Source organism: Ciconia boyciana, chromosome 10 (assembly GCF_034638445.1).
Source record: "Ciconia boyciana chromosome 10, ASM3463844v1, whole genome shotgun sequence".
Lineage (NCBI taxonomy): Eukaryota > Metazoa > Chordata > Aves > Ciconiiformes > Ciconiidae > Ciconia > Ciconia boyciana.
The window spans coordinates 42,889,467-42,899,371 of NC_132943.1; positions in this window are offsets into that span (position 1 = coordinate 42,889,467).

Genomic DNA, 9,905 nt, shown 5'->3' on the forward strand with positions numbered 1-9,905 from the left:
CTCCGTGGGGACGACTGGGGCCATGAGCTGAGCCCGGAACGCGGGAGAGCGATGGCCGGCTCCTGCAAAGGCAGAGCTCTGTGGGGACGACTGGCACCCGCCATGAGCTGAGCCTGGAACACGGGAGAGCGATGGCCGGCTCCTGCAAAGGCAGAGCTCTGTGGGGACGACTGGCACCTGCCATGAGCTGAGCCTGGAACACGGGAGAGCGATGGCCGGCTCCTGCAAAGGCAGAGCCTGCGCTGGTGCTGGGAGCTCGGGAGTCACCGGCACCCAGCGTGGTGCTGGGACACAGAGCATCTGCGTCCCCGGGGGGTTGTCGCGGTCTCCCAAAGCCGAGAGATGCCGGGAGGGGGAGAACCTCACCTGCGCTGAATCCAGGGCGGGGGACACACTAATGCTCGTCACTGCTGTTAATGCTTTTTGCACCTCATACTTCATACCTGCTCTGAATGCCCTCAACCCACGTCAAAGCCCCTGAGGTCCCTGTGGCCAGCCAGCGCCCCAGGGCCCAGCACGGCTCAGTGCCCCAAGCCACGCGGCCGCTGGCCCAGCTGCTCCTCCCTGAAGCCCCTTCCAGGCCAGCGTGGGGACGGGGAAGCCACCTCCGCTGCATGCTCGGGGGAAGGTCTGCCCCGCTCTTTGCCCTTGCATTTATTTCTGGTATTGCTCCTGAGCCGAAGAGCAGCAGCAGGGTGGTTCCTACAATATTACCCATCCCCTCTTTTACAGCATTTGTAAAATAAATATCAACTGTATCTGACAGCTTAACTAGAAAGCCCCGGAGAAAGAAGTATACTGCAGAAGACAGATACTGCTTTTAATTTAAGACGCTTTCACCACGCAGCGTGTAGTGAGGATTGTCAGGCTGGAGTGGGATAATTTCTCATATTCATATTTCACCCAGAGGATGCGTGTTGCGGCTTTGCATGGAGATAAGATTACCTGCTAACACATGCCATCATTAAAAATACAGGCAGCTCGCGGTGATGGTCTCCGGAGATGACACTGGGCGCAGTTTTGATGGAAATCACCATGTGGTGACAACGTGAAAAGTGCAGGGAGCTCCGTCCGCCCCAGCATGCAGCTGGGAGAAATGCTCCTTGGCACGTGTGAGGTGGCATCGCCTCCGCGCTCTGCACAGCCGCTCAAAAAGCGAGGCACAGGCATTGTACGGGCTGGAAAATGAAAATCTTTTGTGCAGCGGGGTTGTCCTGATCAGCTGGCCTTTGAGCTGGCGTGGGTTCAGGCTTTTCTCCACGACCTCGTAAAGGTAATGAGCTTCTGAGGGCAAGTGGAGAAAGCTGTGAGCCATCACCTGACTCCGGGAGCTGGAGCATTAAAGAAAAAAACGCCAGAAATAGAAGAATAGGGTCAAATCTGTCAGGGGTGTCACCAGCAGATCCGGCACCGCTCTCATCTCCTCTGCCTGAATTGCTCCAGCAAAAGCTTTCTTAAACTCTGCTGTGACGGATAATCCCAAGGCAAGCGCAACCCAGGCCGCCCCAAGAATTAGCGGCTGATCCGTGCTCAATAGATTTGTGTTTTAGGAATTTACCTTCGGGCTGTGAGCTCATGCTCAGATCCAGGAGTGCCGGGGCCAGCGGGCCAGCGCAGGAGATGCTATTTCAGCCCTCGGCAGCAGCCCTGGGGAATTCCCCCTCTCCCCTCCATCACTTCTAACCCTCTCCCTCTCTCCTCCTTCATCCCCACTGCTGAAGACAGCTTTGAGCCTCAAGTCGAAAGGCTTCTTTTTCTAAACAGGCCACCAAAATTTCTTTCCCCCAAACAGCCAAAGTCCAAGAGAGAGACTTCCCTCCTCTTCTCCCCTCTTTTTTTCACCCCAGCGTTGATTGTGAGTTATAAATAAAGGTGAGATTAGATAGACAGGCTGATCAAACCTAGGGGATGTTCTAAAAAATGGCCTTCTATCAGATGATCCCAAGGGGACGGAGATAAACAGGAGCATTGCAGTAGTGAATTATGCTGCAGCTAATGCCAGCTATCCATAAATAAGCTGTTAAGACCTCCGCTGAATATTAAGTGCAGAAATAACAGTGTTAATCGCAGCCGAGAGGAGTCTGCCAAGTCCATTCAGTGGCAAAATTAGGGAGAGGAAACCCATCTTTTCCAGAAGCCCCCCCTCTCCTCTGCTTTTTCTGCCCCCCCCCCGCCCCTTCCATCACATCAAGGTTAGGCAGCCAAGGTTAAAGCCAGCATTAGCATCTAAATGTGCGTCTGCGAGTATCTGACAAAGGCATGGCTCGCCGGTCCCCAACATTTCGCTCCAGCAGCAAGAAGACTGTTGCTGCCATAGTAACTGTTTTTAGGCATGGCAATTATTTCTTCCCAGCTCCCCCCATCCCATCTCCCTTCCCCCAGCTCATCCTGCGCTTCAAAGTATATTTTTTCTTTTTTTTTTTTTTTTTGGTGAAACACAAAGGGCCGGAGCCCGCACACATCCATCGCCGCCCTGCCCAGAGACAACAGAGGGATGCTTCCCGTGCTTCCACGGCCCACTCACGGATTATCCGTAATAGTGACTTTTAATCTGCATCCAATTAGCCCTTCATCACCCAGGCAAAGCGAAACCTTGCAACAGCAGCTTTTGCCAGCGGTTTCTGGCAAAGCCGGTGACTTGGTGGGGGTAAAATTGGTTTGCAGAGAGCATCCCAACTCCTGGGTGCAGGACCCTCTCTCCCTCCCTGCCCCTTCCTTCTTAATAGCGTCCCTTGCCTTAGTCTGCTCCCTTTTGTTTCTGCATTAGAAGCAGAGATACCAGCCCAAACAAAGTTAACAGGCGAGGGCTGTAATTAGGGCTGCCCCCCCTCTTCTTGGGGATCGCTGAGGCTAATTAATAGCATCCCCGTGACTAATGCCTGGGATGCGGGAACAGCGTGAAGGCTGCGCTGGGAGCCAGGACTGCGGCAGCCGCCTCTCGAATAGCTGCTGGTGGGACAAGGCACGGGACCGGCATCTCCAGCCGGCTTAGGGGGGCTGCTCCCCTCTTCTGCCAGGGTTTCATGGATGAGCTCTGCCCAAGCAGCGGCTTTCCCGGGCCCGCGTGAGCTGGGAGCAGCAGCGCTGGCTAATACAGTGTAGGAAAATCTCATCCCTGTTTGCGAGCCCGGACGGTGGGGGAAAGCCCTTGGGGAGGCTTTTGGGGGACAGCGCACCCGTGTCTGTCGTGGTCAGCATCCTTTTCTTGTGCCACTCTCCTTCCCGCCTTCATCCACTCTTCCCTTCCAAGGACCTTCCAGCCCACTCAGTGGATAACGAGGCCAGGTAATGCAGGATCATTAAGGGCTGAATAGCCTGCCGGTCCCATAGGAGTCTTTTGGATATTAACTCTGAGGGAAAAGAGCATTTAATGGGACTCCTTCCTCTGGGGAAAGGCAGTGCTTTATCCTGCGAGGCTGCAGAAGTGGCATGATAATCCTAGGCATCCCCACTGAACGGGTTAATTGGGGAGCGAGAAGGGGCACAGGGGAATAATGAGAGAGAGATACTGAATATTCCACAGGAGATTATCCCTCTAAATGCTCAATTCACATCTCTGCTACCAGTTTCTTGAGTGGTTTCTGGAGACAGCCTCACTTGGGTGTTTTCCTCTGCTTTGTCTCACCCACCCGTGCTCAACCCTGCGCTGGGAGGGTCCGCGTCCCGCAGAGCGGTGCCCTCCATCCCTGCCCATTTGAACGTGCAGGCTCTCGGGGCCAAGGAGGTCTGGTGGATCAGAGGAGCATAGTCCTGAGATGCCTCCAGGAGCTCCTGGGTGGGTGGATGGATGGTGGGAGGGATGGAGGCAGGGATGGAGGCAGGGATAAAAGCAGCATAATAGTGGAGAAACGACTGAATCCACAGAGCTCCTAATGCAGGAGTGAGAAATAATCTCTTCATCTGCAGCGCAGCAGCTCAGCTCCATTTCATGACCTCAGACGCTTCCTCAGGCCAAGTAAAGTCCTTCAAGGAACAATCGCCAGGAAATGCTAAACCAGCCACAAACTGAGGAAGAACAAATTCTTCCTCTAAAGGAGTTGATGTGAAAACAGCCTTACCAAGGCAGCACAAAATCCATCCAGCCCAGCACCGTGTCTCTGTAAGCAGCCAGGAGTGGAGGCAGTTGGAGGAGCACAAGACCAGGGCAGATATGTATTATAATTTTCGGTGGGTTTCCTCCCTCCGTGAATTCGTACAAACCCCCTATGAAGCTTTACAAGCTTTCAGCCTTCTCAGCATCCTGGGGCAGAATGCCACAGCTTACCGATTTTTGCTGGATAAAGAGGAATCGCCTGGGTGTGAAACTGCCTGGAAATGTCCTCTGCAAACTCACACATACCAAGTACAGGTTTGCAGGTTAAAGCAAGGTGAGCACAAGGGTCTTCTGGTGGGTTAGGTTGGGATTTTCACCAAAAAATCGCTCTTTTTTTTGCTACGCTTGCATCGCAGCCCTACCTCTGCCTGTCACTTTTTTTCCCCCTATCCATGAAATTTGGCAGGAGGAACTTGAGCAGGCAGAGACAAAAGAAGCAAGCTCTCTGCCTTTGTTCCCGCGATTTGCTGGGATGACAGACGTCATTTTTGCACGGCGAGCGCTGCGTCCTGCCGCTGCAGCTGAGTGCACCAGGAGGGGATGCGAGGCTGTCTCATACCAGATCAAGCAAAACATCACTTGAATTTCTCCCTTAACATCTACAGCTCGGTTTGGCTGCTTCCTAACTGACTGCTAGGATGCTTGGAACAAAATCTTGTGTGTGGAGAGTGAGGAAAGTAGGATGTCCTCCTTTGATCATTTTAGGGGTTGAGGTTTCAGCAGCCTTAGGGTTTATCTGCTGCATCTGCGACTCCATGCACCTAAATTGCCCTCAGAAGGGTGACAGGGACATTGCTAGCAGGGGTACTTCCCTGGTCCTTCTTCTCCGAGCACCTCCTGGCCCCCAGGGCCGTGGCTGCTGGGCAAAGCAGAGCTACCCCTTCTTGCCGGCGGGGAAGAAAGCCCTGGGGAAGCCCAAGCCAGAGCCAGGCCAGTCACCCATGGGGATCCCAGAGGAAAAGAGATGTTATTGGGGAACAAATACTCTATACGGTTGGACTAGATGATCTTAGAGGTCTTTTCCAACCTTAATGATTCTATGATTCTATGATCCCCTCATCTCTGCTTCGCCAAGGACACATCTAGGGGTGGGTGAGATGTCTCCTGGGCTCAGGGCAAGGGAGGAGCAACCCTTTCCTCCCACCTGGATGAGCCATGGTACCAGACCCCCAACACCCTTTGCACAAGCAGCGCCTGGGGGGGAATAACCTCTCGCCCCTCCCTGGTTTCCAGCTGGGTAAATAACTGCTCTGAAGCACTGCTTTTGTGCTCACAAGCATCCTGGGGCCAGAGGAGAGGAGACTGAAACCCTGCTGGTTTCATTACCCCAGGACACTGCGTTGGTTTTGGATACAAAGCACAATGCAGCCAAGTGAAAATCGAGGAGGAGAAAGTACCTGCACCCACCTGGACCCGTCCCTGGCAGGGTGTCCTATGCTGGGGTACACACTGAGCACCCCCGCGACCCATCAGTGTAGGTGGGGAGGAAATTTGGCCTTGAAGGGCTCTTTTGGAGCTGCCCGATAATGTGGCAGCCTGGAAACTCAAAGAAAGGCTAAAACACTTCCACACGGGAGGAAGGATGCTGAATTCAGGAGGGTCAAGCACACACGGGTACGATGCATAGCGTGGTTCAGGTTTGTCTGCAGACACACGGTGACCAATCCCTCCCTCATTCCTGTCCCGAATAATGCTCGGTCTCAGCCACTCCCTACCCTGGCGTAATTCCTGCCCAAGGCTGCACGTCGTTTTGCCTGGGGAAGGAGTCAGAGCTGCAGATTTTGCCCTATAATTTTTTCTGTGACACACTGTCTCAAGGAACAAAAAAAGAAAAGTGGATTAGCCTTGCTGCCAGTGATAAGCAGCAGGCTTAGAAAAACTCTCAGTTTCCCACCACCCATTCCCAGGGCGCTAAATCTTGGAGCCTACCGAGCTGCAAGCGCGGCAAAGAGAGTGAGAGCGCAGCGCTGGTGGAGGTTTAGGGCTCCTGAATCCCCCAGTGCTCTCCAGCAGCACACCAACATCTTCTATTACCTCCTCAGGTGATTTGCACCACAAATTTCTGCTTAGCCCCCCCAAAATGTCAGAGCACTTTATTTGCTGCCTGTGCTTTTTTTTTTTTTTTTTTCCCCCCCCTTAAAGAAGCTGCTCCATGGCCAGAGGGGAAAATCCTGCTCGGAGCTGATTTACCTGTGTTTAGCTGGTGTACGGTTGTTTACAGCTACTTTAGTCAGCTGGAGCCTGATTTAGAGAAAAAATGCACCAGGATCACGTAGGAGGTCAGATCTCAGCTACAAATCCACACCTGACTAATGCACAGCAGCCTTCTCCTCCAGCCTGCCCCAAACTCCCCCTGTAGCAACAGCTTAAATAAACCAAAGCCTCAAGTCTGGAAGGATGAGGCTAGTCCAGGGCTGGCTGGCAGTGGACAGGGAGCGTCCCTGCTGTCCCCCGGGCACTGTGGGCAGCGTGGGGGAGAGGACACCCCAATTTCAAGGCTGCACCCTGGGCAATCATGCCTCTTCCCTGCTGGCTTCCTTCCTCCAAGAGGCAGAGGCATAAATGCAGCATCGATTATTGCCTCCATCGCAGCAAGATGTGCCCAAGCCTCTGGGGCCCGGGGAATTACTGCTCTACTTAGCATCTTCCAGGCACAGTGGTGAAGGGACACCGATACCCTGCCGATGCGATTTCACACCATGCCGAACGTTACCTGCCTGCTAATTTTCACTCGACGCAGTGAAGCTGTAATTCAATCAAGTGAGGTCCAGGCCATGTAATGAAGTGCAGAAATGGGGCTGGAGCTGCATGTTCACATCACCGGGCTGGAATTACAGCCCAAGTGATGCTTCTTTGCCGCTGGGCAGTTTCTGGCAGCGGGACGCTCCCCCCAGGGAAGGAGGGCAAGCGTGGTGGGAGGTGAGCACGAAGGACAGGTCAACCTTGGGAAGGTCACCAGGGGGGTACGTGACCTGAGAATGAGTCTGGTTTGGGGCTTTGCGGTCAAACCGTGGGAGGTCCATGCTGATGCTTGTGAGATTCAGTAGCCAGGGGCTGGGAGCGGGGAGAAACCCTGTGGCCCAGGGCCATGGGGTGCCAAGGGCTGGCGCTGCTGGTGTCCTGGTCCTGGCTGCACATTTCTGCTCCAACCAGCACCTATGTTTGCTGAGCTAAAAGCCGCCCTCTTTTGGCCTTTTATATTTACTAACCTAAGTTCCTCTAGCTGGCTGGAGAAGCAGACTAAGAGCTGGGGCAGGAATTTCTTACAGCATCCTGGACAGCCAGCACTTCATCACCCTGGCGCCAGGCGAGGGATGGGCACGGGACCTGCTGTCAGGTGAACAAGAAAGCATCTTCCCCTGCTTGAGCTTCACAGGTGGAGCCTGTCGACACAGAAAGACGAAGTCCAGGCTGATGCAGGGGGTCTTTGTGGCAGAGATTAATCTGGATCACTTCCATCCCGGAGCAGTGCTCAGCCACCAAACCGTCCTGCCCCCAGGCTCAGGCTCCAGCTGCGCCAGCGTCAGTGCACAGCCTGGCTGCAAAACAGCCGCTGCCAGCATGTGGCATTTGTTATCTGCTTTTCCCTTCCTGAAGTCATCTAAAATACATGGTCTTGTATGGATAACCTACCCCTGGGCAAACTCCTTTAACTGCACGGTTTCGGGATGCTTTTCCCATAGTGCTGTGTTATTTCCGAAGGAGGGTGGCAGCCCCTGGGGTGCATGCTTGTGCTTACTGGCAAGTCAAGGGCTTGCAAATCAATGCCTCCCTTGCAATAAATGCCTCCCTTGCAATAAATACCTCCCTTGCATGAATTCTCCATTGGGATGCTCTCCAGGCCCCAGGTAGACAGCAGCAGCGGGTACCTATGTGACAATCACAGTGCTGGCATCTTGCTGTGCCTGCTACAGATGTAGCAGGTGAGCCAAGGAGTGCCTCCTCCGTCTGCACAGTGCTGCGAAGGAGCCCTATTTGATACCAAACACCCTGTGGCACAGAAGCATCCCCCTGCACTGCTTGGCAGCGGAGCCAAAACCAGTCCAAGGGGGTCAGGGCCAAAAGGACCTCCCAGAGATGCTGCTGAAGAGGGACGATTGGAGATGACATTGGCCTCTGTCCTGCTTTTCAGAAAACCAAAGCCAATAAAATAAAAGCAATCCGATTTAACCAGCCAGGGAAGGTTCAGCAAGACTGGCAAAAGCTGTTTTCTAGGGCCACCTGGTGATGGCCCAGAGACAAGCCTTGCTTTTGGATTTCGGAGGCCCAGAGAAGCCCCTCACACCTGGCGGCTCTGGGGGCTGTGGCCTGGCAAAGCACTGTCCCTTCCCACCCCTTCCCTTCCCATCGGATATCGAGTCTAATCGGCGCACACATCATTGCCTCAGGAAGCCTGTGTTTCCAAAGCGTGTGTTTCCCATTTAATCTGCAGTTTGGCTCCCGGTGTTCGGTCATTAAAAACAAAAAGCTGGTGTGAAGAATAAAAAAGCAAAGCACTATGAGTCGACCCATGGGGAGTTTTATTTGCTGCTGAGAAAAGCAGCAGCTTTTTCACCCCAAGAGGTATTGGCCTATGGGGCTCCCTGGTAGCCACAACTAGGGTGTAAATCAGCAAGGATTTGAGCAGTGAAGAGCAGAGAAGGACGCACACGTGCTGCGGAGGGGAAGGAAGGTGATCTGTCCTGTCTCCTGGGAGCAAACGACCATGCTGGCAGCACCCAGAGCACCCAAACCATCTCATTAAGCTTTGTTGGCTCCTTCTTCACCCAGCTGACAGCCTTTCCCCGCCAGCAGCTACCTCCACCTCTCACCCAATCCACGCTGTGGTTTCCCCGTGGCATATGCACATTTTTGCTGCTGTGAAGCTGTCCTGTCCCCATCGGTCCCCACCCTGGCTGTCCGCAGGCATGAAGAGCCGACCAGATGGGCTGTGCCGCGTGCGCTCAGCGTTGCTCTCTGCAGTGCCCCGGGAAAGCCAGCGACCTCTCAGCTTCCCGGCTCCTTACATTGCTCCTGCTTGTTCTTCTGCTTAACTCCATGCAGCCAAGGGGAGGGAGAGACCGAACCCACTGCACCCAGTAAGGTCCCCACTGGTGTGGGAGCAGTGGTCACCCACCAGCAGATGCTGGGGCTCCGTCAGCCCAGGCTGTGGGGGACTGCAGGGGGACAGTTACTTGGGGCTGACCACCTCTCCGCAAGCAGAGATCAACCCAGCCCAGGCTTTCGAGAAGGGCAATGGCTGAACCACCCAACAGCATCCTCCTCAGCAAGTGGACCTTTTCACTTCAAGCACGCTCCGGTCCTCAGAGCAACTGCCCAGCACCACGAAGCTGGGCGGCAGAAGGGTTATTTGCATTTATAGAGCCTGACTTGTAAAGGCTGAGGGCAAAACCACCCCAAACCACCCCACGCCCTCTGCAGCGATAAAAGGTTTGCCTCCGACTGCTGCAGTTCCACCCTGGCGGGACTCTTGCTCTTGTGCTCTTGTGTCGCTAGAGGGAAGCGTTGACCGCTGGAAGGAGCTGGTGCCCGCAGGGTCCCCGCTGTCCCCGCCCGGGTGGTGGCACCCCGGGGCTGCCCCGCCGCCGGGCTCGCTGGGACACGGAGGGCATCGTCCAGCCCCAAAGGTCCCGGCCACCGTGCGCTCTCCTGGCTCAGACAGCAGTTCCATTTTAGGGGGCAATCCTGGATCAGATCCTGTTCAACATCTTTATTAATGAGCTGGATGATGGGGCAGAGCGTACCCCCAGCAAATTTGCAGATGACACCAAACTGGGATGAGTGGCTGATACTCCAGAGGGCTGTGCTGCCA